Source organism: Salvelinus sp. IW2-2015, unplaced genomic scaffold, assembly GCF_002910315.2.
Source record: "Salvelinus sp. IW2-2015 unplaced genomic scaffold, ASM291031v2 Un_scaffold1937, whole genome shotgun sequence".
NCBI classification, from domain to species: Eukaryota; Metazoa; Chordata; class Actinopteri; order Salmoniformes; family Salmonidae; genus Salvelinus; species Salvelinus sp. IW2-2015.
In genome coordinates, this window is record NW_019943294.1 from 69684 (window position 1) to 84421 (window position 14738).

Genomic DNA, 14738 nt, shown 5'->3' on the forward strand with positions numbered 1-14738 from the left:
TTAGGCCGTCATTGTAAATAAGAATTGTGCCTAGTTAAATATAAAATGTACCCACTAAAGAAGCATGTAAACGTTTGACTAGGATTGAACCATCTTTAACGACTCAGAAGTACTGACTCTGTCTAGTCTCCTCTCCTAGCCTGCCCCACAGAATCAAACTAGCCTGCTAACCCTGTTCTCTCCTACCTGCCCACAGAATCAAACTAGCCTGCAACCCTGTTCTCTCTACCTGCCACAGAATCAACTAGCCTGCTACCCTGTCTCTCCTAGCGCCCCACAGAATCAAACTAGCCTGCTAACCCTGTTCTCCTACTGCCCCAAGAATAATAGCCTGCTAACCCTGTCTCTCCTAGCCTGCCCCAGAATCAAACTAGCTGCTAACCTTTCTCTCCTAGCCTGCCCACAGAATCAACTAGCCTGCTAACCCTGTTCTCTCCTAGCCTGCCCACAAATCAAACTAGCCTGCTAACTGTTCTCTCCTAGCCTGCCCCACAGAATCAAACTAGCCTGCTAACCCTGTTCTCTCCTAGCCTGCCCACAGATCAAACTAGCCTGCTAACCTGTTCTCTCCTAGCCTGCCCCACAGAATCAAACTAGCCTGCTAACCCTGTTCTCTCTAGCCTGCCCCACAGAATCAAACTAGCCTGCTAACCCTTTCTCTCCTAGCCTGCCCCACAGAATCAAACTAGCCTGCTACCCTGTTCTTCCTAGCCTGCCCCACAAATCAACTAGCCTGCTAACCTGTTCTCTCCTAGCCTGCCCCACAGAATCAAACTAGCCTGCTACCCTGTTCTCTCCTAGCCTGCCCACAGAATCAAACTAGCCTGCTAACCCTGTTCTCTCCTAGCCTCCCCACAGAATCAAACTAGCCTGCTAACCCTGTTCTCTCCTAGCCTGCCCCACAGAATCAAACTAGCCTGCTAACCCTGTTCTCTCCTAGCCTGCCCACAGAATCAAACTAGCCTGCTAACCCTGTTCTCCTAGCCTGCCCCACAGAATCAAACTAGCCTGCTAACCCTGTTCTCTCCTAGCCTGCCCCACAGAATCAAACTAGCCTGCTAACCCTGTTCTCTCCTAGCCTGCCCACAGAATCAAACTAGCCTGCTAACCTGTTCTCTCCTAGCCTGCCCACAGAATCAAACTAGCCTGCTAACCCTGTTCTCTCCTAGCCTGCCCCACAGAATCAAACTAGCCTGCTAACCCTGTTCTCTCTAGCCTGCCCCACAGAATCAAACTAGCCTGCTAACCCTGTTCTCTCCTAGCCTGCCCCCAGAATCAAACTAGCCTGCTAACCCTGTTCTCTCTCTAGCCTGCCCCACAGAATCAAACTAGCCTGCTAACCCTGTTCTCTCCTAGCCTGCCCCACAGAATCAAACTAGCCTGCTAACCCTGTTCTCTTCTCCTCTCCTCTACACCCAGTAATTAATAGTTCTTCATTCCATGGTCCATTACCCCTCACAGGGAGAAGAGGAGACTGGAGAGATCTCCTAAAGGAGTGTGAAGAGAGAACGGTCTAACTCACTGGTGTGGGAAAGAGAAGACTCTCACTCAGGCCATTAAGTCCTTCTGGTAATAAAGGGGAGGACTGCTTGAGCATAGAAATAGAAGGGTAACACAACTGAACAGACATGAGTTATGTGTCAAATGGCACCTTACTGCACGATATGTCTCTTTAGATCAGCCCATAACTCTAAGAAATACGACATTTTTCACGTTCCACCCAAATATTGGCGACACAATAGAATTTACGCGACGTCGTGACTTGTTAGTGTCAATTCCAAATGAGACACCCAAAATGGCCGCCGCCCGTCGGTCATGGCCCGTTGCTCGTAATTGGAATGGCCGTTCTGCTCATTGTGATTCTACGAGGTCCATGCAGTGTTTAGTATTCCTGTGTGCTGTGTTGTAGCAGCGCTTTATGGCCCACATGTAATAGACTTTGTTCTATCAGACATCAGTGGCAGTATCCCTGTTGAGTTCTGTGTTCTGGATGCCTGTAGTGTCTACTATCTTTCTTTCATCTCTCTTTCTTCTTATTTCTCTCCTTTCTCTTGCTCTTCTTCTTCTTCTTCTATCTTGTCTTCTCTCTTCTTCTCCTTCTCTCTTTCTTTTCTTCTTCTCTTCTCTCTGTCTTTCTCTTCTCTTCTTTCTCCTTCTTCTACTCTCCTTTCTTCTCGTCTCTGTTCTTTCTCTCTTTCTCTTTTTCTCTTTTCTTCATCTCTCTCTCTCTGTCTTTTCTTTTTCTTCTCTTCTCTTTCTCTTCTTTCTCTTTCCTTCTCCTGTCTCTCTCTCTCTTCTTTTCTTCTTCTTCTCTTCTCTTCTTCCTCTATTCCTCTCTTTCTTTTTAGTTTCTCTGCTTCTTCTTCCTGTCTTATCTCGTCTTCTGTCTGTTCTCTCTTCTTCTTTCTCTTTGTTTCTTCCTCTACTCTCTGTCTGCTCTCTTCTCTTTTTCTTTTGCTTTCTTCTGCTCTCTTTCTCTCTCTTCTCTTCTCTTTCTCCTCGTCTTGTCTCTGTCTCTTCTTTCCCTTCTTCCTATTCTCTCTCTCTCTTCTCTTCTGTTCTTCTTCGTTCTCATTTCTTTGTCATTCTTTCTTTCTCTTTCTTACTCTCTCTCTTTCTCTTCTCTCTGCTTCGCTCTCTTCTCTTCTCTTCTTCTGCTTGATTCTGTTCTTCTTCTCCTTCTTGTCTCGTCTTCTATCTTCTCTTTCTTTTCTCTCTTCTTCCTTCTTCCTTCTTCTCTTCTGCTCTCTTCTCTCTTTCTTTGCTTTCTCTGTCTCTCCTCTCTCTTTCCTTCTCTTCTTCTTCTCCTCTTCTTACTCTTGCTCTTCTTCTTTTCTCTCTTGCTATCTTCTTCTTTCTCTTCTTTCTTCTATCTTCTCTCTCTTCTTTCTATCTTTTTCCTTCTTCTCTCTCTTTCTTCTCACTGAAACAGCTGCGACCAATGTGACGATGTGTGTGTGCTCGCAGGCATGTGTGCATGTGCGTGAGAGAATGTTATCTCCAGTGCCTGGTACAGGGGGTCTTGGCAGGAACCTCTTCTTTTTGTTTCTCTAAGGTGTGGTGGTTCACCTTCCTCTTTAGATATCTTCTATTTACAACTCCAGGGATGTGTTATTTCAATATCTTCATGTTCTCTYTTCCTGTCCTTTGTGTTATAATTGTATTCTATGTCAAAGGAGGCAAACGGTGGCTTTATGAAGCTTTATAACTTAGTTCCTATCTGAAAGGATCTCCTGAGTGGCTTCATAGAAACACTCTCTACTTTCTATTCAACATAAAAGGCCCAGCTACCAAACTATTAACCCTTTGCACTCACAGCCCCTGTCATCCCATATACTGGTTGGAAATGGCAGATTTGGTCATAAATGAGCACCTCAATTGGAATGCAGGGGCTGTACAGTAACATGTTGTATATGACGTCAGAGCTCAAGCTGTCTGCTTTACAGCGTTGTATGAGTTTCAACTGGCAGACGTTCTAAACGTGGTTATACAACGGGTGGTTTAGAGATCCCATTGTTAGAGCCTCTCCTGCCCATGATATGAGACAACATACACATGGTCCCGTTCATATAAAGTGGCATTGTTTACATTGTTACCTAGCAACGCACTACCACTACTACTTTTACAACTACTAGTCTCAGCACCTATAACTCGTCGTGGATGATTTTGTCTGCTTTAGTAATTTAGTTTGTAATCTGAGTGGAATGCTGTAAATCTAGAGGAGTCCATGTGTTCTGAAAGATGAAACGTTGAGGATTATAATACCGGTTTGATGTCATAATGTGTACTTCACATTTCCATATTTAAAAATTCATTTATTTACAGTATCAACGTTTATATTAGCTATTTTTGGTGTAAAATTACAAGATTACATGTTATACCCTGGATTGTTCTGAACAGAATGAGCCTATATTKCTCGTATTGTGAAGAAAATTTGCCGTAGAACACGCACTGAAGTGCCTTGTGAAAACCTAAGACGGTAAGATCGTATTTTATAACTAGTAATGTTGGAAATAGAATAGGCTTTCAAACGATGTACACCTGAACCACGTTGAGCTTTATAATGGGCCGTTTTTGGATTGTTTTTAGCTTGTTCCAAACAAACTTCAAGTGTGCTTGCTTCCGAGTGGCTCCCGAGTGGCGCAGCGGTCTAAGGCACTACGTCTCAGTGCTAGAGGCGTCACTACAGACCCTGGTTCGATTCCAGGCTGTATCACTACCAGCCGTGATTGGGAGTCCCATAGGGCGGCGCACAATTGACCCAGCGTCGTCCAGGTTGATGTTTGGCCAGGGTAGGCCGTCATTGTAAAACAAGAATTTGTTCTTAACTGACTTGCCTAGTTAAATAAAGGGTAAATAAAATAATATATAATAGCACCTTTTATATTTGGAGACTTTTTCCTTGAGTCATAAAAGTGCATTGAAATGACTAATGGATCTGTGCATAGTTTGGAGAGGTGTGGCCACTTGGACACACCAGGTAGACCTCTCACTCAAACGCTTGTTATCATTTTTTTTGCTAGGTTGAACCTAACACAATGTTCAAGAATATTTGGTATTTATTAGGATCCTATTAGCCGCTGCAAAAGAAGCAGCTTCTATTCCTGGGGTCCACATGAAACATGACATAATACATAGTACAGAACATTATTAGTCAAGGACTGAAATGCATAAATACAAAATGTCACACACAGCGTACATATCAGTACATACAATATCTAGGTCTAATACATAGTACAATGCAAGTTACAATACAAGCTATATAAAATGTCTGTCTCTCTTCACAGTCCCCTTTGTGCAGTAAGGTGTCCTATCTGTTTTTTTTAACTGGTTTTATTTCTAGCTTGAGTTACCTGGGGTGGCAGAGAGTTCCATGTAGTCATGGCTCTATTTAATACTGTGTGTTTCCCAGCCTCTGTTCTGGACCTGGGGACTGTGAAGAGACCTCTGTTTGCATGTCTAGTGTTGTACCGGTTAGTGTCCGAACTGGTTGAACAGACAGTTTGGTACCTTTCAACACATCAATATCTCGTACAAAGACCAATAGTGATGCAGTCAATCTTTCCTCAACTTTGAGCCAGGAGAGATTGACTTGCACGTTACTGACAGTTTCCCTCGACTGTGATGTCAAGAAGGCAGTGCAACGCCTTATCATGGACCTCTTCCCATTTAAGCAACCATTTTCTATGTTACTGAATGTATCCAGAGTATTTTTAGATTTGTGTTATTGAGAAATGCTGCAAAAAGTACTGTAAATGTAAAATGAAGTGTATAATGTTTGGATTCCGTCTTGTCTGGTGAACTGTTGTGTTCTCACCTTTGGTCAGATAATTTCCACTTAATCTCCAAACTGTTGCTTTATCATTGGTTATGCATATTATTTTTCATATATTTCTTCTGTTAAAAACATTTCGATTTGGCCCTATCCATACAGTCCAAATTCTAGGAGTGAAAAGAGTTAAGACTGACAACAGCCCAGCTACCAAACTATCCCTTTAAGACTAACGTCCACTGACCAGTCCTCAATTAGGTCTGGAGGAATCGGCCTGATTGGTCCGTTAGTCCAGCGGTCCTCTACGTTTAGGCTCGTGTCACATCCAGTCACCTCTTGAATCCGGACACCGAGGTTGTGGAAACGAGTGGTCGCTGTGCCCTCCGTTCTATCTCTATAAATATAGATGTGTCCCTTCCTGCCTTTCCCCATCTTATTCATCATCATCTTCATATTTTTCACAAAGTAAGCCTTGTATTAGCATTCTTAATGGATAAATCTTCAGTTAGTCACACATTGAGGTCAATGGGATACGAAGTGAAAATGTTACTTAAAGTTAGGATTCACCCCATAGTACCTATTTATTTATTTTTACTTCCAACTCTCCAGTGGAGAGAACTCTGTATTGGTGGTTAAGATGTTCAGTAATTAGAGGCTGCTGGACAGGATATCAAATCTGACTGAAGAAGTCATACCACATTCTGGGTCACTGGCACTGCCCTCTCTCTCGTTTCTTGCTCTCTCATTTTTTCGCTCGCTCGCTGCTCTCTCGCTGCTCTCTCGCTGCTCTCTCGCTGCTCTCTCGCTGCTCTCTCGCTGCTCTCTCGCTGCTGTCTCGCTGCTGTCTCGCTGCTGTCTCGCTGCTGTCTCGCTGCGTCTCGTGTGTCTGCTGCTGTTCGCTGCTGTAACATCGGTAGCAATCGGCTGTGTCTCGGCTGCTCGCTGCTGTCTCGCTGTGTCGCTGCTGTCTCGTGCTTCTCGCATTGCTGTCCGTCGCGCTCTCTCGCGCTGCTCTGCTCGCTCCTCGCTGCTCTCAATCGCTTGCTCTCTCGGCTGCTCTCTCGCTGCTCTCGTGCTCCTCGCTCTCGTCTCTCTCGCTGCCTCCTCTCTCGCTCTGCCGCTCGCTGCGCGTTCTCGGCTTTCTCTCGCATCGCGTCGTCTCCTGCTCGCTCGCTTCTCCTCGCTCCTCGTTCTTTCGCTCGCCCTCTTCTCTCGCTCGCTGCTCTCTCTCTCTCGTCGCTGCTCTCTCTTCTCGCTGTGCTTCTCTCTTCGCCTCGCTGTCTTCTCTTCGTCGCTGCCTCTCTCTCTGCTCGCTGCTCTCTCTCTCTCTCGCTGCGTCGGCTCTTCTCTCGCTGCGCTTGCGCTCTCTCTCTCCTCGCTCGCTGCGCTCTCTCTCTCTCTCGCTGCTCGCTCTCTGTCGCTCGCCTGCTCTTCTCTCTGCCGCTGCTCTCTCTCTCTCGTCGTGCTGCTCTCTCGTCGCTCGCTGCTCTCTCTTCAGCTCGGTGCTGCTCTTCTCTCTCTCTCTCGCTCGCTGCTCGTCTCGCCTCTCTCTCTCTTTCGCTCGCTGCATCTCTCTCTCTCGCTCGCTGCTCTCTCTCTCTCTCGTGCTTCTCTCGCTCGCTGCTCCTCCGTCTCCTCGCTGCTGACATCTGCTCTGCTCGCTGCTCTCTCTCTCTCGCTCGCTTGCTTCTCTCTCTCGCTCGCTGCTCTCTTCTCTCCGCTCGCTGCTCTTCTCTCTCGCTCCGCTTCTTCTCTCCTTCTCTCGTTTCTGCTCTCTTTCAATTCAATTCAAGGGCTTTATTGGCATGGGAAACATGTGTTAACATTTGCAAGCAATTGGGTAGATATTATACAAAAGTTGAATAAACAATACAAATAACAGTAAACATTACACATACAGAAGTTTCAAAACAATAAAGACATTACAAATGTTATATTAATATATATACAGTGTTGTAACAATGTTCAAATGGATAAAGCACACAAGTTAAATATAAATAGCATAAATATGGGTTGTATTTAACAATGGTGTTTGTTCTTCATGTTGCCCTTTTTTGTGGCAACAGGTCACAAATCTTGCTGCTGTGATGGCACACTGTGGAATTTCTCCAGTAGATATGGAGTTTATCAAAATTGGATTTTGTTTTCAAATTCTTTTGTGGATCTGTGTAATCTGAAGGGAATATGTCTCTCTAATATGGTTCATACATTGGCAGGAGGTTAGGAAGCTGCAGCTCAGTTTTCCACCTCATTTTGTGGGCAGTGTGCACATAGCCTGTGTTCTCTTGAGACATGTCTGCTCTACGGCGGCCTTTTCAATAGCAAGGCTATGCTCACGAGTCTGTACATAGTCAAGAGCTTTCCTTAAGTTTTGGGTCAGTCACAGTGGTCAGGTATTCTGCCACTGTGTACTCTCTGTTTAGGGCCAAATAGCATTCTAGTTTGCTCTGTTTTTTGTTAATTCTTTCCAATGTGTCAAGTAATTATCTTTTTGTTTTCTCATGATTTGGTTGGGTTCTAATTGTGCTGTTGTCCTGGGCTCTGTGGGTGTGTTTTGTTGTGATTTGAACAGAGCATAGACCAGCTTGCTTAGGGACTCTTCTCCAAGTTCATCTCTCTGTAGGTGATGGCTTTGTTATGGAGAGGTTTGGGAATCGCTTCCTTTTAGGTGGTTGTAGAATTTAACGGCTCTTTCTTCTGATTTTGATAATTAGTGGGTACGCCTAATTCTGCTCTGCTGCATTATTTGGTGTTCTACGTTGTACACGGAGGATATTTTTTGCAGAATTCTGCATGCAGAGTCTCAATTTGGTGTTTTGTCCCATTTTGTGAAATCTTGGTTGGTGAGCGGGACCCCACCTCACAACCATAAGGGCAATGGGCTCTATGACTGATTCAAGTATTTTTAGCCAGATCCTAATTTGGTATGTTGAAATTTATGCTCTTTTGATGGATAGAAGGCCCTTCTTGCCTATGTCTCTCAGATCGTTTACAGCTTTGGTGGAAGTTATGTGGTGCTAGATGTTAGCCGAGGTATGTATAAGTTTTTGTGTGCTCTAGGGACACGGTTCTAGATGGAATTTGTGGTCCTGGTGACTGGACCTTTCTCTCTCTCTCTGTTGCTCTTTCTTCTCCTCTGCTCTCTCTCTTCTCTCGCTCCGCTCTCGCTCGCTCTCTCTCCTCTCTGCTCTCTCTCTCTCGCTCGCTGCTCTCTCTCTCTCTGCTCTTCTCTCTGCTCTCTCTCCTCCTCTCATCGCTCGCTGCTCTCTCTCTCCTCGTACTCCGTCGCTGCTCTCTCTCTTTCGCTCCTGCTTTGCTCTTTTCTCGCTCGTGCTCTCTCTCTCTCGCTCGCTGTCTCTCTCTCTCTCTCTCTTCTCTCTCTTCTCGTTCTCTTCTCTCCTTGCTCCTTCTCTCTCGTTGCTCCTCTCTCTCTTTCTTGCTCCTTCTCTCTCTCTTGCTCTCATCTCTCTCTACGTTGTCCTTTCTCTCTCTCTCCTCTCTCGTCTCCTCTCTCTGCTCCTCGTCTTCTTCTCTCGTTGCTCTCTCTCTCTCTCTCTCTGTTTGCTGGCTCTCTTCTTCGTTTGCTCTCGTTCTCTCTCTCGTGCTCTCGTCTCCTCTCTCTCGCTCTCTCTGCTCTCTCTCTCTCTGCTCGTGCTCTCTCTCTCCTCGCTCGCTGCTCTCTCTCTCTCGCTCGCTGCTCTCTCTCTCGCTGCTCCTCTCTCTCTCTCTCTCGTTTCCTTCTCTCTCTCTCTCTCTCTGTGCTCCCTCTCTCTCTCACTCGTTGCTCCCTCTCTCTTCTCATTCGTTGCTCCTCTCTCTCTCTCTCGTTGCTCCTCTCTCTCTCTCTCGTTCGCTCCCTCTTCTCTCTCTGCCTCGTTGCTTTCCTCTTCTCTTCGTTGCTCCTCTCATCTTCTCTCGTTGTCTACTCTCTCTTCTATCGTCTCCTTTTCTCTCTCTGTTGCTCCTCTTCTCTCTCTCGTTGCTCCCCTCTCCTCTCTCGTTCTCGTTCTCTCTCGTGCTCCCTCTCTTGTCCTAGGCTCTTCTCTCTCTCGCTGTCTCCTCCTTCGTTGCTCTCTCTCTTCTCGTCTGACTCTCTCTCTCTCGTATGCTCTTCTTTCTTTCTTGCTCCTCTCTCTCTCGCTCGTTGCTCCCTCTTCTCTCTCTCGTGCTCCCTCTCTCTTCTCTCGTTGCTGCCTCTCTCTCTCTCCGTGCTTTCCTCTGGGCTCTCTTCGTCCTCTCGTTGCTCCGCTTCTCTCTCTCTCTCGTTGCTCTCCGCTCTCTCTCTCTCTCGTTGCTCCCTCTCTCTCTCTCCGTTGCTCCTCTCTCTCTCGTTGCTCTTCTCGTTTGCTCCTCTCTCTCTTCTCTCGTTGCTACTCTCTCTCTGTTGCTCTCTCTTCTCCGTTGCTCCTCTCTCTCTGCTCTCGCCTCGTGCTCTCTCTCTCTCTCTCTCTCTGCTCCCTTTTCTTCCTCCTCTCTCTCTTCTCGTTGGCTTCCCTCTTCTCTCTCTCTCGTTGCTCTCTCCTACTCTCTCTCTCTCTCGTCTCTCTCTCTCTCTCCCTCTCTCTCTTGTTCGCTCGTCCGCTCTCCGCTCTCTCCTCTCTCTCGTTGTCTCTCTCGTTGCTCCCTCCTCTCTCTCCTCTTCTCCTCCTCTCGTTGCTCCCTCTCTCTTTGTTGCTCCTCGTGTGCTCCTCTCTCGTTGCTCTCTCGTTGTCGTCGTCTCTCGTTGCTCTCCGTTCTCGTCTCTCTCCTCTCTCTCTCGTTGCTCGCTCTCTTCCCTTGTGCTCGCTCTCTCCCTTGTTGTCGTCTCTCTCCCTTCTTGGCTGCTCTCTTCCTTGTTGCTGCGTGCTCTCTCTTCTTGTTGCTCCTCTCCGCCTTGTTGCTCGCTCTCTCTTTTTCTTGTTCTCTTTTTTCTTCATCTTCTTTAGAACATCTTGTTCTTTATTTTCCTTCTTGTTCCTCCCCTCTTTGTCTCTTTCTGTGAGATGTTCTCTAAAGGTGGCTGTAGACACCAACATAGTATTGATGTGTAATCTGTGTGTGGGTGGGACAGTAATGATAGTCCTTTTAGACACATTAATGACCGGTTAAAGCTGCTCCTCTCTCTGCTAAGAGCCCCTAGCACAGAAACACAGATATATGAATACATGGATAGAGAATAGATGTATCCATATGGAAGATGTATACTGTGTTCTATGTTCTCTCAGTGATAACTCTACATGTGAATAGACATGCTTTCTTCAGATCCATGAATTCCCATCACAGATTAACATTGAGACGGTGGCAACACCAGACACTAACTTGTAGGTTCAGCGATAGACTGATGAAACCTTTGCCCAACCTACTGAAGAGAATTTTATAAAATAAGAGACTTATTTCTCCCATCCACTTTGTTCTCTATCAGTCCTCCCCTCTCTTCTGTCTCTCCGTCCCAGTCCCTCCCCTCTCTTCTCTCTCTATCCAGTCTCCCCTCCATGTCTCTCCCTGTTCTATAGTCCCCTCCCTCTCTTCTGTCTCTCCGTCCATCTCCCTTCCCCTCTCTTCCTCTCTAGCCAGTCCCTCCATGTCTCTCCTGTGCTCTATCCAGTCTCCCCTATGTCTCTTCCTGTTGCTCTATCCAGTCTCCCTCTCCCTATCCCTACATCCACAGTTTCAATCTGCTGATGTTAGCTCTATTACATAAACCCAATGAAGTGGTTTTAATAGAATTCTCTCCTCTCTCTCCTCTGCTCAGATGACCTGTCCTACGAGTACGTTGTACCTCACGCGGCTGAGAGGGGGAACAAAGGCCACCTACTGGCCAGCGTGGACCGTTCGGTCTGGTCAAGAGGAGGCGCGCAAGCGCAGCAGTGAGTGTCCTGGAGCGCACAGACACACACGCCGTTAACGCCTGAACATCCACGCCACCCAGGACAGCGACAGCGGGGAGTACCACTGCCAGGCCACGCCCTGGTACCTGTCTGCCTCCACAGGGGCCTGGACACACGGGGCAGAACTCACCTCTACCAGGGTGTTCCTCACTGTACGATTCCCCAGTGAGTAAGGATGGGATGGGGGGGGGGGTACTGTGTGTGTGTGTACAGTAACTAACACTTTCTCTCTCTCTCTCGGTCTGTCTCTCTGTCTCCCTCCAGTGTGGGACTCTCTGAAGCTGCCTCTGCTGTACGGTTCTGTAACCTCTGTGTCCGTGGGGCTCTTCTCTCTCCTCCTGGGTTTCATCTGTGCCCACTGCTGCTGCCGCAACACCACACACACCCCCCGCTCATGCAACAAACTCATGGACCTGGAGATGGATTGACTAGCACAGGCCCGCTGGAGCGACCACCGCTTCTCCAGCTGATGAACTACGAGCACGCGCACGTTACCSCGCCRGCACATTACCACGGCAACGGCAGACAATTGACCAATCACAGCCCTTCGGGTGCGCTCCGTGGAGCTTTTAAGCGCACCAACGGGAGAGGAGGAGAGACAATAGGACATTTACTGTGGAGCTGTAGAGGGGAAAAACACTGAACAAACTGCTAAAGAAGAGTGCAGGATATCTAGTCTGCCTATGTGAACGTATTGATGTTAGGTATTGCACAAAACAGCCCTGGAGTATTCCTACCTTAGTGGACTTTGTCTACGTTTGTCCTCAACACTAGTTTTTGAAATTAGACTGTTTTTAAAGCTCTTAAATGGAGATGTGTGTGAGTGTATACTATATTTGTGTGGTTTGCCACACCTGAGGCTGGGAAAGAGAGCCGCTTTACTCGTTTTGTCCTGCCCTGTTCCTGGTGTGATGTCATCCTGGTGTGATGTCATCCTGGTGTGATGTCATATCCTGGTGTGATGTCATTTCAGTGACTCAACAGCAACTAGCCATGTTCCCTGGCGCACGTTGATGACCTCAGAGGCTCTCCTCTAGAGAGAGTGAATGACACTAAGGACCCAGACCTCACCTGCTGTAACCCCCTACACTGACACTGGTGCTACCCCCACTGTGAATGACATTGATGTTATGTTGGGCCTAGGGTTTATATGGGGCAGGTTGAAGAGCAAGGTGGCCATTGAGGGAGAATGGACTAATGGTTGTGACAGAGGTGATATGATATGATATGATGATATGATATGGACTGACACAGTCAGAGGGAGAGATCGTTTATATAGGTAGCATACTGGATTAATGCGTGGAACCAGCTGGAACCTGCAGTCCTCCACACACTATCCCAGCCAATGCCTGGCTCTAGCTGAAGGAGTCCCAAAGTGGCTTCCTCGTCTCCTCTCCTTCATCTGCACTGTTCAATAAACACAGGAYGGATCTAAGCAATATAATGGTTGAAGCCTACCCGTTTCATTCACATCAGTGCAGATGAAGTGAAGAAGACGGGACGAGGAAGCCAGAGCATGGAGATACACCCGTGGAATGCAATGGAGAAGGATTAGAGAGAGAACTGTTAACAAACCCATTCCTGAAAGGAACCTCCATGTCACCTCCCAGTTTAGTAGGGCCCAGCAGTCCTTAGGGAGTCTTCTTCCCCTGTCTCTGGTACAGTACAATAGCTGAGTGTCCATAGAAAGGACTATGCTGTGTTTGTATGGGGCTGGGGCTCTCAGGGCTGTTGTGTTCCTGGGGTTAGTGGTTGGCCCAGCAGTAATCTTCCCAGCGACAAAGACCAGCCCTACCCTCTACTAATTACCCCAACCTAGACCCAAAAGGCCTTTTTAGAATGGTCCTGTACCCGATGTCAACTACCACCCCTGAAATGCTACCCTGTCTATACACACACTCCATATACTGCCAATACTCAACATGCTACCCTGTCTATACACACACTCCATATACCACACTCAACATACTGACATGCACACCAACAGTTAAACACACACTGCTTGATCGAGCACTCTTCTTCCACAATGCCATGTACCCCAACATCTAAAAATAAAATCACACTCCTCGTGCACACACACAAACAACCCTACACACACACTGTCCTGTATACACACTGCCAATGTAACCCTGTGTGAATGCACATCTTGTGAGGCACCAGCTGTATCTAGGTTCTGGCCAGGTACCAACTGGGTCTTTGGCTCTGGGATCTGACTAGGTTTAACTCACTAGCGCCACCGACGGGAGAAGAGCTGCTGTGTGCCAATCAATAAACCAGGGCCCTGTTAAAATGGTTAGAAATTGCATCCTTCCTAATCTGACATGACTGGATTGGTGAAAGATGTGTAGTGGAACCCTGGTTTACAGCTGCCATACATCTGTATGAGATCAGACATGTACTTGAAGGAAAGAGTTGCATTTTATAGTATTGGTATCATGTCTCGAGCTGTCCCACTGTGTGGGTGAAAGGTGTCCCTAAGCACTGACCCAAGGTCTGTTCTGTGTGCAACCTCGTAATTATTTAGTTCAGGTTTGGACTTGGGGAAGCTGATCCGAGATCTATTCGAAGAACCTCCCTAAAGTCTAGAACCACAGACAGATAGGACAACCGCCAACACAAAACACTGCACGTTCTTTTTAAAGATCCTTACTGTCATTTAATTTTTTGTAATTTGAAATAGATTTCTAAGTCTTTTTGTAAATGATTGTAAAGCCCAATATGGATTTTTATCTGACATGAATATCTTATTCTGTGCCGATGTTTCTCTGGGTGACGATCAATCAGGGTTTTTTATGATTCGCCTCTGCTTCCAGGCCTCTGAAAAACTTCAAATATTTCTGCCAGAATAAATGTTTTATAACAGTACCACGACTGAAGCTGGTTTGTTGTATCCCTCCTTCCCTCCATCTCTTGTCGTTCTTCAGTGAATAGCTTGTGTCCTCTCTCTCAATTACAAATGCAGATGAGTGTTATGTTTAGAACTGCCAGCCTCCAGTGAGTTATTCTTCTCACCTTCACTATCACATTCTCTCTCTTCTTCCTCTCTATCTTTTTCACACCTGTTTTTCTTAATCCCTGGCTCTCCTTTAGTCCCTAAATGTCTCTTTCTCTCGCTCTCTTCTCCCCTCTTTCTCTCCCCCCATCTTCCTCTCGCTTTCAAAAAATTGACCCAGATTTTGGTGCTGTATCCTCCATTCCCCCTCTGGTGATGAGTGTGTGTGTGTTTCATCTGGACACCGATCATTTAAGGCCTTGTTTGATCCTCAATGGTGGTTCCTGAATTAGACATATCATCTCTGGGATCTGTTGGTTGGGCCTGATGGCTCAGAACAACAGTTTACAACAACTCTAGACCTGGGTGGCCTTTTGTTTCACATCTGTCTTCCAAATGGACTCCTAGCCCCTCGGCTAACTCAGTAAACACTCCTGTAGGTCTGAATGCATTGTCTAGAATGAAGCAATATGGCCAATTGTGTGATATGCTTAAGCTTAATCAAATCCTGCTTCTTAAACCATGTACATCCCTTGTCAAACTCATTCCACGGCGGGACTGAGTGTCTGCGGGTTTTTTCTCCTCCAATGTACTTGATTGATGAAAA

The 14738-nt window shown here is 46.7% G+C and overlaps 1 pseudogene; it reads left to right on the forward strand.

Annotated features, from left to right (window-relative positions):
- LOC112072466 (prostaglandin F2 receptor negative regulator-like) overlaps positions 1-14004 on the forward strand; it is a 47971-nt pseudogene extending 33967 nt beyond the window's left edge.
- The last annotated feature ends 734 nt before the right edge of the window (positions 14005-14738 follow it).